This window comes from Dermochelys coriacea, chromosome 1, assembly GCF_009764565.3.
Source record: "Dermochelys coriacea isolate rDerCor1 chromosome 1, rDerCor1.pri.v4, whole genome shotgun sequence".
Taxonomy (NCBI): domain Eukaryota; kingdom Metazoa; phylum Chordata; order Testudines; family Dermochelyidae; genus Dermochelys; species Dermochelys coriacea.
Window position 1 is genome coordinate 176,426,582 of NC_050068.2, and position 12,896 is coordinate 176,439,477.

The 12,896-nt window shown below is 39.7% G+C and overlaps 1 protein-coding gene across 8 annotated transcripts in view; it reads left to right on the plus strand.

Annotated features, from left to right (window-relative positions):
• The window catches only part of NRIP1 (nuclear receptor interacting protein 1), a 90,597-nt gene that overhangs the window by 46,893 nt on the left and 30,808 nt on the right, over window positions 1–12,896 (plus strand). For 3 of the 8 annotated variants that reach the window (XM_043509347.1, XM_043509373.1, XM_043509360.1), the window contains exon 2: window positions 10,983–11,136. The exons of 4 other annotated variants lie outside the window; for them this stretch is intronic. The gene's annotated coding sequence lies outside the window, so the exon portion shown is untranslated. Of the gene's footprint in view, window positions 1–10,982; window positions 11,182–12,896 lie in introns of all 8 variants that reach the window. One more of the 8 variants, XM_043509351.1, reaches the window with a different exon arrangement.

Consider the following 12,896-nt stretch of genomic DNA (forward strand, 5'->3'; position numbering starts at 1 on the left):
ACATTTAAACAAGCACTCCTTGTGAGCATGTGCACCACGATATAGAAGGAACCAAGTATGCATGTGCACAAGTGATGTACTAATTGTGGTGGCTTTATGCTGACATAACTTGCATTGGGAAAAGTTGTTGTAGTGTGGATATGCTATAACACAGCATGTAGACAAGCCCTAAAGTGTTTCCTATAGGTGGCTATGTTTCTATTACTAATCAGTGTGATGCAAGATAGCAGTAGTGCATTCGAAGAGCTGGACATTGCAGTCCTCCAAGAAGGAAAAACTACCCTATATACTCGTTCATAAGCTGAATATTTTTGGGGTGTGTGTGTGTGTGTGTGTGTGTGTGTGTGTGTGTGTGTGTTTTTAAAAAAAAAAAAGTGACGTATCAAAGAGTGGGGGTCGACTTATAAACAGTTCTACACCAAAATTTGATTTTAAACTCTATAAAATCATTTAATTGAACACCTGATACATTGTTGTTTTGTTTACCTGGAGTGTCTGATGGCATGGAGCCCTTCAGTTCCCTATGGTCGCGGTTACTGTTCCCAGCCAATGGGAGCTGAGGGGCTCCATCTCTGCAGACGCTCCAGGTAAACAAAACTTCCTGACCATCAGCGGTTTACCCTGATGGGCCGGGAGCCAAAGTTTGCCAACCCCTGAAATATAGGATCAGCTTATGAAAGGGTCATACAGTTTTTACTATTTTTACCTACGCATCTTCTCCTACTAGGTTTTCTCCTTCTGTTTTTATATATATATATATATAATATATATATAAAAAAATGTGCATGCTTTGGTGATCTTCAGTGCTGCAAGACCCACTGTAAAATTGTAACCATCTAAAGCAGTGGTTCCCAACCTTTCTTGTGGGAATAGCATATTGCTATTCCCAGAAGACTGTGGCGGGTGCCGGACACCCTGCCGCCGAAATGCTGCTCCTGAGAAGCGGCAGTAGCAAGAAGAGTCGCCGCCAAAGTGCCACCAGGGAATGGCAACGTTTCTCGGTGGCATTTCGGCAGCGGGGTATCCTGCAGGCACGCGCACACACATGCCCCAGCGGGCACCGGGGCACCCCCCAGACAGTGTTGGGGACTCCTGATCTAAAGGGAGTGAACTCTTCCTTACATTTGCCCTAACGAAAGGGGAAAAGATTTGTTTGATGTTGGAGGATGTTTTTGCTGTGGCTGACATATCAGAGGAACATGAAAACAGTTAGTCCTTGCAAAAATATCTACCTAATAGCGTCATCTTCACTGCTTACATGGGTTATTTGTTGCTTGCTGATCTACTGTAAAATTAAAGTTTACATGATGGTCAGCTCACCAATCTTAAAATGGTTTTCTCATTCTTGAACTACATCGGCAATAGAGCAGTGAAGTTCTTCACAACTTCATGAATCTTCTCATTGACCCAGACTATCCCTTGAACAGTAGGTGTCTGTCCTATCACTGTAGTCTGTTACTGAATACAAAATTATGTAAGTTTCATGAAGGTTTTAGTTACAGACCTTGGGGGAAAAAATGTCCTGAACTTTAAGGAAGTTGAGCCAATTGCTATTTGAAGTGGGTTGTTTAGTCCAGAATAATGTCTGCATGTATGAAGGGATGAGGTGGTTGTTGTGTGGTGGGGTTTGTTTTTTTTTTTGTTGTTTTTAAATCCTAACAGTTCCAGAAAATAATTGTAATCACAAGTGCACAACCCTTCTAGTAATACTTCTTCATACACACAGCTTTAATAAAAAGTTAAAGAAAATATGATTTAAGAACATTATTATTTTGAGATTATTCTTTATAAACCTTTTATTTTGGGGTTGAGGATCTCATCCGCCGCCCCTCCCCAGCACTTCAACTCCCTCCCATGCCTTGAATTCCTCACTTCTGGCCCTACCCCAAAGCCCGCACACCAACCCCCAATTTCGTGAGCATTCATGGCCTGCCATACAACTTTTATACCCAGATGTGGCCCTCAGGTGAAAAAGTTTGCCCACCCCTGTACTATAACAATGGTTGAACATCTTTGAGCAACAGTACCAGCTTGGTAGAGAAGACCTCAGATCTCGTAGGCTGCACCTAGTATGTCCCATTTAGTTTTGTGTTCCCTAATTTGTATATAGCTTGGGTTTCTTTAAATCTTCGTAAGACAAATACTTTGGAGTAGCCCAATGTGTATTGTAAGCTAGAGTATGTCACTGAATAGGACAGCAGCAATGCAAGAAAGCCTAGAGTGGGTCTAATCATCAATGCCGTGACCCCTCTTCCACTGTAATCAGTTGTAGCCTTTCAACTGACTGCAGTGAGAGTTGGATTGAATCCTAACTACCAGCTCCTGCTCCCACTAAGATTCTCAATTATGTGAATGGGAGGAGGATTATATTGGATATGTTACGGAGTGGAGGCTGCATTTCCAGACCTAAGGTGAATATTAGATAGGTAACCACTTGTGGTTTTATTTTTTTATTTTATTTTTTTAAGCTTGAATGAAGATGCCTAATAACGTTAAAATTCTTAGCTGTAGATAGCTATGTGTAAGGCTGTGATTCTGTCATGGATTCCATGACCTCAGAGACTTTCACAGCTGCAATGACTGGTTTGGCTGGTCCCAGGGCTGCCAGAGCAACTGGCCCCAGGGCCAGCTACTCAGGCAACCTGCAGCCAGCCACGCCAGATGCTGCTCGGGCAGTCCTGGGGTGGCTGGCCCTGGGGAGTGCCTGAGTAGCGGGTAATCCCCAGGGCCAGTAGTCCTGGGACCAAGCAGGGGTCCCCAGGGCCTTGGAGCAGGTGTGGCTGGAGGCAGTCAGCCCCCGCAGCCAGTGCGGGGGGCTAGCAGTCAGCCCCAGGAGCTGCTAAGTTTTAGTCAGGGGTATTTATATAGTAAGTCATGGCCAAGTCACTGGCTGTGAATTTTTGTTTATTGCCTATGACCTGTCCATGACTTTTACTAAAAATGCTTGTGACTAAATGTTAGCCTAAGCTGTGTGCAGTTTAAATAATTTGGGCGTGAGATCCACTGACTAAGTATTGAGCGAACTAAGGACAAAGTTGCATGGCGGAATCAAGCCAAAAGCCCTTGAAACTTGCTTCAAACGGTTCAAAGTGCAAAATCAATAAAATAATAAGGGCAAGACTTTTTGCCTTTTAGATGCACTTTGGCACTCTCTGCAAGAAAGAAGTACATAATTTTGTTGAGTAAAAGCCATCAGCTGTCTGGAGATGAGCACTGGCACTACCAGGCTTAAATTATTATATAATACAGGAATAGGAATGGCTAAAGATGAACTGAAGTGTATTTGAGGGAAAAATGACACCTGAATTCCCTGATGAACGTTGTCACCAGGAATCACAGTAAACTCTTCAGTTGCTACCTGGCACCTCTGTTACTCCTCATGCTTACCATACGCTGGACCTGCGGCGTCCTTATTGCTGCTGATCATTGTTGGAGTTGTGCACTCATAATTTTATTCATTCACTATGCCTATCCGGTTCTCAGGACTCTTATACTTATCCTAAAGGACATAGAATACCAAATTTTTAAAAAATACATAAAACGGTCACCCACCAAACATTTCCAGTCTTTGCATTTCATGACTAAATAATTTTATCTCCATTTCAGTATTAACTGGGCTTCTCTGTATTTTGCACAGGGAATATTTAGGGGGAATGCATTACAGAAAGAAGTCAAGTTACTTGGTTTTCAAAGGCAATTGCAAAGTATTGTAAAGACAACCATAGTAGACATAGAGAATGTTCAGGATTTAATGTTCCAGTTTGATAGATTCCCCGTTATAGTGATTATAGTGACAGTAGTATCCCACTGTATGGTGGGTTTATGAGTAAAAATAGCATGTCGGGTGTCCTCAGGGTAGCAGTTTATTTTGGTCTTTTTAAAATGTAAGCTCGGGTAATGCAATTTAAGAAATTACTTTTCTTCAGGTTTCTGACATTCATTTGGGCAGTCAGGTATTGCTAAAATAGTTAATATTGATAGTTAATATTTAACAATCGGATGTTGGGTTTTCTTTCCCAAAATCATATCTTCCTCGTTACAAGGAGTATGAATGTGTGGGGGAGTGATTAAAAAAAAAATTCTAAGTGGAGAGACATCTATCATAGAGACCTTGCAAGATTTTTATATTGTGAGAGTTGCTGAGCAAGGCCTCATACAAGGGCTGCAGGGGAGAACAGAGCAAACACAATTTAAAAGATGTTTTTCAATATTCTTTAAAAGAAGTTTAGACATCTCTTTATTAGAATTTTTTTTTTTTTTTTAAAAAAAGGTGCATCTCTGCGTGCACACAGCCAGAAAGCTATGCTTGTGAATATTTACAATGACCATGAGGAGAAACACTTGACAGGTGGTGATGGTGACGGTGCTTTTGTATTTTACTAACATAAACCAGTGAAGCTGTGTGAAGAATCTGCATTAAGGGTTAAGGCCCTGGTTTAGCAAAACACTCAAGCACTTGCTTAACTGTAAGCTAGTAATTCCTCATTGACACTTGTGGGAGTGCTCACATACATACAGGTAAGCAAATGCTTAAGTCCTTGTATGAACTGGAAACACATTCATTAATGTGTGCAAAGCCACTATGATCATGGGGCCCATGTAAGTAATTGTGAGGTCCATGTGTCTGTCTAATCAGCCAGTAAAGCCCTAAGAATTGGTGATACTAACTGGAGATGTAGCAACATGTGTAAGAAATTACTCAATTGAATATGACTCGCCAGCAGGACACCATGAAAGCCCCAAGTGCAAATTTAAGTCTACCCTCTTCTGGCAAAACACCTTTTGGAGGTTGTTGGTGCAGTGGTTCTCAACCTATTTACCATTGTGGGCTGCATCCAATACTACCAGTATGGCCCTGAGGATGTCACATGAGCCGCAGCGCTGTGCTGATTGGGCTGCAAGCAGCTCGTGGGCTGCAGGTTGAGAACCACTGGTGCAGACCCATGGGGCACAGTAGGGGCCATGATTCAAACAGTCTGTAAACTTCTACTAACACTCCATCACCACCACCCCTCCACAAAAAAGGGTGGAGAGATGAGGGGCTACAAAAGCACATGGATGTTATCCAAAGGCTTAGCCCAGATAAGTTGCTTGTTTTACATTGTTACGCTAAGTCCAAATTCTGCTGTTTCTATTAGAAATGCTTTTTCTTTTTCTGTCCATTTCAAATGGTTCACAACTATCTTTACAACTTTAATCAGTAATGCTCTGTTTACTAAAAACAAATTCAAGCTTAAAGCAGCAACAATAACTGACATTACCTCTATTACTAAGGATTATGTGCATCCTCATAGTAGTTAAGTGTTTTATTAGAAGTTTACGTTTCTTTTTGGCCACTATAAAAGCGTTCTGTGCTCATGCCGCTAAATAAGCTTGGTCTCATCATCCTTCAGTCATTTTTTTGAGGTGTTTTGTTTCTATTGTCTGTAAGTCACAATTAGAAAAGCTTTTTTTTTTTTTTTTTTTTTTTTAAAGCAAACCCCACCCCACCAAATTTGTCACTGTTGACTGCAATATGACTTTTAAAACCTGTGAAAGGATGTTTGATAGTGAGTAGCATGATTTGTGGCTGTTGTCTTTGTGGAAGACTAATATGCAGTGCTGAACTATGATAGTAAGAACAGTGTTTGAGACTGCACAGTGCAACAGGATCCATGCCGTGGTCATAGTACAGTGTTTGTTTTTTTTTACATTGTTCATTTTTTGATAAGGCTGATCTCAAATGAGAGTATGTGCAGTGGTTTACAAAGGGGAACTTTAGCTTTTGTAGGTTTAATTCTGTAGTTGGTAGAGTTCCAATTGAGAGGAGGATAAATTATGGTGAGAGTTCCACAATCTCTCTTTGGTTGATTAAGTGGGGTGGGGGGAGAGATGGGAGGGTGTGCATGTGTGTATTATATACAACACACACAATCATCGATGTTTTAAAGAATGTTAAATGGCTGCAAAATCAAGAACTCGGCAATTAGAAAATGCCAGAATTAAGGATGATGCATGGGTACACAATGATAGTCTTGCCTAATATCACACAGCGGATCAAATTGCGGGGGAAGAACCAAATGGATCAACAGAATCATACTTTCTGGAACAAGGTGTTCCTCTGCAGAGACAAAGCATGACAAATTTTAGGCCCAGTGACCGATTGCCAGACTTGGACATTTTGTGATGGATGAATGTACTTGTATGGTTGAAATCCATGCATATGGGTGTAGACAGCGCCACACTGTAACTCTTGGTATGTGCATGTAGGTGCTGTATGTGTATGCAGGCATTCCACCTCTTGTTTGATGTAAAGACATTCTGATTTTGGATGTTCTCACTGGAGTGCTAAAACACCAGAATGAAGCTGTTAACTTGCATTTTGTTTTCTGGCTCCTGGGTTTGGCATGACTACATTCTCTCTCTCTCAAACTTGGCAGCATCTATTGCCTGACTTAAAAGCTTTCATTGCATCTTTAACGCACCCTGTTCAGCCAGGTCATTGCAACACATTTTTGTTTTGTTTTGAGAAGCTTCACAATTCTTGGTGGTGGTAGTCAGGGAACTAGTAACATTTCTGCCTCCGCTGTGTAGTTCAATTACATGAAGGAAAAATTGGGAGGCCGCTTATGCTACAGTGCATTTCACTGCATACTTACGGTATAAAAGGCATCATAGTACTTTCTTCTAGAGGGACGTATAATACATAGACTTAAGGGATTCTCTCCTAGTCCCAGCCTAATGAATGTTAAAATAGAAAGATTATTAAAAAATGAAGTGTAGAAAAGTCTTGCAATGGCAGTGAGATAGACTTGATGACCCATTAGTTCTTTTTCACCTCTATTTGCTGCCTGTATGTTCTTCTAATGCACAAAGGACACAGAAGGAGTTAGTTAATGCAGAAATTCAATGGGCCTAATCCTTGGCTCTGGCCAAGCTGTGCTTTGTGCAGGGCCCCAAATGAGGAAGGGTTGCAAAGGCAATCTTATGCCACCATTTATTCCCCAATCTGGCCACAGTCACATGTCTGGGAAGTATTCATGCCCAACTGCCAGTGATCTTTAGGGACTCCTCTGACAGCAATGAATATAGTGGCACTTCACCCAAACAAAATAAATACATTTGAAACTTGGGAGATCTTTAAGGTGTTTCACACTGTGTAGCTTCCCTCTGTGGTGATAAATATGAAGGAACTGTCAATTTATCTGAAAACACATGGTTGAAGTAGGATGTTTTGTGAGAAGAGCTGTCATTCACAGGAGTGACCAATTGAGCCCATTTTAGCAGTAGATGGGTAGTGCTGTAACAGTTGTGATATAATTGCGAAAACACTATTTTTTCAGTAAACTTAAACGTCTTCCTTTCTTGTCTATAGTAGAACCAAGTACTTTAAAAGACAATGTACAATAGCAGATTAAATTAAACTGTAAGTGCATAGCCAGTGAAGAACTGGAACACCCTCTGCTGGCATTAATGGGCTCCTTTTCCAGTTCTCCTTCCCCAAGGACTTGTCTGGCCTATACGTTGTAAATGTTAAAAGGCATTTCTAAAGTGTTACGGAGATTTCTCATAACTACGATGAGTGTGTTTTGACCCAGCTTTACTTGTAATTTCCCACAACAGTTTCCTACAACAAAACCTTTTGTTTCGTGTGTGTGTGTGTGTGTGTGTGTGTGTGTGTGTAAATCTCCCCACTGTGTTTTCCACCGAATGCATCCGATGAAGTGAGCTGTAGCTCACGAAAGCTTATGCTCAAATTTGTTTAGTCTCTAAGGTGCCACAAGTACTCCTTTTTTCTTTTTAACAGTTTTGTTGTTATGTTGACCAAATCAGCCATTGTAATGTGAGGTAGGGTATGTGATTAAGCCATCTTTTTCCATTTACATATACCAAAACCCAGGTAGTTTTCTATCTGCTGATACAGAAAGCTGCCTTTTTTTTTTTTGATACCTAGAACATTTTTTATTTCTTCAAATAAAAAATGAGGTAGAGAGTTCTGTATAGAAACACATCTCTGAATAATATGCTTCTTTTTAGTAAGAGTGTTGTATAGTTTTTAAATGACACTGACAAATTCACTTGGTGAATACAACTCCTATTTGTCAACCTATTGAAGGGAGCCATTAGCCAGATAGCCTGGTGAAACTGAGGCAGGCTGACAGTTCTTGTCTCACTCTAAGTACATTTCCCAGCTCTACCAGGCTTGTCACATGTAAACATCCCCTACTTGACTGATTCCTTACTACCTTGTAAGTCCTTTAAGACTTAATCAGCCTTTCCCTGTATGTACTCAAATGCACAAAGTGGCTGAGAAGAAAAACATTTTTGTTGCATGCAGTTCACCTACCGCCCACCTCCATCGTCCTTGTGGCAGGTGTCCTCTTTTCCCACTATAAGAGAATCGGGCCCTTTATGACTGTAGAGGGTTGCCAGATTCTGAGGTGCTGAACACCCTCTGCTCCCATTGAATTCTCAGGATTGGGCCCAGAGAGAATAAGATTGTTACTGAAGTGTCCTGTAATAAATATAAGAGCAGCAGGAAAATAACATAGTTCAGGGTTAAGGAGGGTGGAGGGGAATGCTGTGTTGTGGGGTTGCTGAATATTCACTGTTAATAACCATACCATCCTTAGTGCATACTTGCTTACATAATTTTGAAGGAATGCAGCTGGTTAAACTGTGTGCATCTGTTGCTTATTAAACTGTCTTTAGAATACTTACACTATGTTGCCTTCTGCATGAGAAGGGTTAAGAGGAGACAATATTCTGTCAAAGACCTTGGTTTTAATTTTGCCTCTCACACTGGCACAGATCCGGCTAAGAGCAGCCCAGATTAGTACGGAAAACCTTTGAAGAGATTTAAGATGTCCTTCAGCCAGTTTGAAGGTTTTGTCTTGCAAATCCAGTACAAGGGCGCCTGCAGGCATCTCGACCCTTGCTGTGCTGCTGATGCAGCTCAAGGTCACACTAACCCGCCCTGTGACATTCAACAACAACAAAATTATGCGGTGAAACTGCTTCAGCATTAAGCCAGCCAACCAACAACTTCCTCAGTTCCTCACTAAAAGAAGTGTTCCTTTCTATTTTTTGGCTTCGTGGATTTTTGCTGTAGGAAATAATCCAGGATTTCTGGTGTGTGTGATGACAAGGTCATTTCTTAATTAGAACACATGTAAAGAACAAAGCTAAATGGCTTCAAAACAGCTTTGTAGTTGATGGAGAGGATTTAAATTATTTAAAGAGAGAGTCACCCAAGTATGATGGAAACTGAATTCTAAAGACATTAACTCTTTCACTGCGCTGCGATTTCCATGTGTTACTCAAAAGGAAATCTCATGAGAAACTTCATGAGAAATATTCTAATTGCTACATTTTCCATCTATTTAAAAATAAGACAATAATGTGCATATAATGATGATCTGTATCTGAACTATAAAAGTCAGAGAACTTATTTTCTTTTTACCCTGAAATGCTAGTCATGGCTATAGAACAAGAGTATAAAACTTTTTCTGAAAGATCAGTGAATTCATTCCTGCTGCTGTATTATTCTTTTAAGTGATTCTCAGTGTATGTATCTAAATGTTTGATTTTTTTGTGAAAACTATAAATTTTAAGAAATTTGGACAAGTTCCCCTACCACTGAAAAACATTATGAAGGAGAAGCCCTGTGGAAGATACATTTGAGGGGAGGGAGAGAATGCTCATTTGTAATATTTTTTTTTTTTTTTTTAAAAAAAAGCTAACTGCAGTTAAACTTAAAACTCAATTTTTTTGCACAATACATAATATAAGATGTCTTGGAATAGGAATTTTTTATTGGATTTTGTTTGGTCCAAAATGTGTGTCAATACTGTTAAGTGCTGGGGTGCTTTATATTGGTCATCAATATTTTCTGTCTTTTTTTTTTTTTTTTTTTTTTTTTTTTTTTTTTTTTTTCCCTTTCTTCCTCCCTTCCTTAACCCCCTACTTTTTTCCTTTAGATCGTAGGGTAGGAAATAGCTCAAAAGATAGCCCAAAAATTTACTATAATGTTGTTGTTATAGACTTGACAGAGGAGGAGAAGGAAAGGATGAGTATTTAGTGTCCTGTAGAGCCTGGTTTTCATGCACAGCTACAAATTGCTGTCCTTTTAAACCGCAAACTTAAGTTAGTTAAGCGGTTTACCAGCTTTTTTAAAAAAAAAAAAATTATTCATGAGGCAAGAAATTTTTTGCCAGCAAACGTGGAGTAATGTGACTGATAGCATTTTTTGTACTTGTACACAGTTGCCTCAAGGAGAACTGAAATAAGGAGAAATATTTCCCCCTTAATCTGAAGTGTAACACAGTTGTTGACACTTCAAATAGAGATTTAAGGGCTTTCAAATGTAAATGAAATAACACATGGAGGATTTATCATTTGGATTGTTTTTCTGGTCTTTCTGGACAAACCTCCTCAATGTAGAATGTCGGAAGCTGTGAACATTAAATGTCAGGCTGAAATTAACTCTGAGTATAGATAACTTGTGCTTGCTCTTGGTGGGGACTTCCCTATGAGAAGGGAAACTCCGCCTTTGCCCAGATAAAAGGGCAAGAGTAGGAAATGCAACTTCTTTTCTACTTGGGTTCCCTTCCCTCCCCCACCACATTCTGCACTTGCTCTCTGGCAGCAGGCATGTAAGAATAAAACGATGGAGGAAAACAGACTTCATGCAAGAAAAACGGATAGAAGAAAACTGATACACTGCGTAAAATCTGTACATTCTTGCCCTTGCCTGGGGTGTAGTATGCCCTTAACATTGTGAGACCTAAGCTCACCTGCTAGTAACTTCTAATTTATTGTTCTAATTCATCGATTTGTTATCACTAATTGTACTTCATTTACTTCTGTGTAGTTTCCAGTACCTAAAGGGTTGAAAGGTTGCTGTAATTGGCACCCGCAGCTGCTCTTTCTTTTGACAGGGGATAATTTTGCAGCCTATGCTTTGTGTGACAGCTGCCTAATTGGGCATTCTCCCCTTGTAGCAAGCCTGCCTCCTCCAGCCTCCCTGCTGACAAATGGTGGTGGATTATAGATGAGGACATGCTGACCCTTTCGACCTTGCTAAGACTGCGGGGAGGGGCCTCCTGCTACTTGAGGGAAGCTTTGGGTCATTTAAAGGACAAGGTCATAAGCCAGGTGGGGAAATGACATGATATCACATGACAATAGCCTGATGACACGGTCAGTATGTCAAGGACAAACTCATCAGTATTGATTATGCTTCTCTTTTTTTCATATCTCATGTTTCGAAAGTATTTTGCTAATTTTAAAGGTGGTAAAGTACCAAATGGTAACATCAGAGTTGTGTTTGAGTATTTTTACATTTATTTCTTCTAAATACAGATCCCACAGGAGAAGCAATATTCGTTAAGCTGCGCTAATAATGATTTATAGTGGTGGCCTTCATGTATTTTATAAATGTGCGTACATACTCTGTCTCACTTACTGCTAAAGAAATACCAAAAAGCAAATGCAACTAGGCAAAATTAAAGGAGAAATAAACTGCTGTTAAATTTTAACGTTTCTCTTCCCAGTCTTTGTATGGTGATGATTCAATAATTTACAGTGCGCAGATGTGCACCACACGTATTTATAATAATATTTGTTTATATATGTGTTCATATCATGTAGTGGTAAAATATTATAATAGTTTAAAAGAAAGGAAGGAAAATAAAATAAATGAATGTTTAAAGGAAAACTTTTAAAGTAGCTTTAGGACTATGTGACTAAGGTAATGCCATACCCATTTTAAAGGAGTAATGCAATATCCAACTATGCCAGCCAATAAAAACCTATTAAATGATTTGAAAATGTTTTATGAGTACTGCTGACAATATTTGAGAGCATCTGGATGTTACTTTGCTATGCTAATAAATTTCAAGGTAAATGAACAGCTTGTTTGACTTTTGCAATGTTAGACAAAAGTGAAATTCTTATTCTTGCATAGATTGATTATGCTAAAAATTAAAGATAGTTTAGAAAGAAAATTCCCCCAAAGTACATTAAATGTATGTTAAACTTAATGGCATAATTCTATTTTATCTTCTTCAGAACAGTTTCCCATATACATTTTGTTTCTGAAACAGTCAGCCTTTCACTACAGAGAGCAGGGTTCACTAGTTCTCATTTCAAGGAAAACAAAATTGTTGTTGGATGCTCTTGTGTCTAAATCTCATCAGTTCACCAGGATGTAATTTTACTCCCCTGAAGTAAAAAGCCATCAGTGGTAAAGTGTGATGAATTAGTTCACTCAAGTAGACGCGTCCGTGTGCATGTTTAATTCTGACCTTGCTATGCATGTGTTTAGCGCCTCTCAGTGCCTGAGTCAAGCCTGGTGGAGGTTTAATCCTGTGCCCTTGTACACGTATACTTGATTAGTAGTTGTGGTTATCTCGGCAGAAGACATTCCGCCCTCTTCCTTGTATTGGTCGGGACCCAGGCACTGGGGAGTCAAGTCGAAGGAGAAAGAAGAGATTTTTACATTAGCATTCTATGAAAGCCTTACTGTCTGCAGAACAAATTGATTGCTACAGTGTACCTGTGCTTGGCACTACTGCTGTGAAAGAAAGGTATGGTTGTAATCTGTTTTATTGTATTACATATTGTGACACTCCAGGAATATTTAACATTCAGCTCTTTCTGTGGCACATGCTGTAAGTTTAAGTAAAGAACAAGAAACGAATGAATGAAAGTTTGTGAGAGCATTGAGTCTGCAGCTTTGTTTACTACGATCAACTAAGCCCATTCTAATAAGACATTTGCTGTATACTTCACTGGTAACATAACCAGATTGATAACAAAAACCCACATATAGTGCTGAGTGACACAAACCTGTGTCACTGGTTGCAACGTGCCTGCACAGATGCAATTCCAGGTTGAGGTTTTTTAAAATCCAG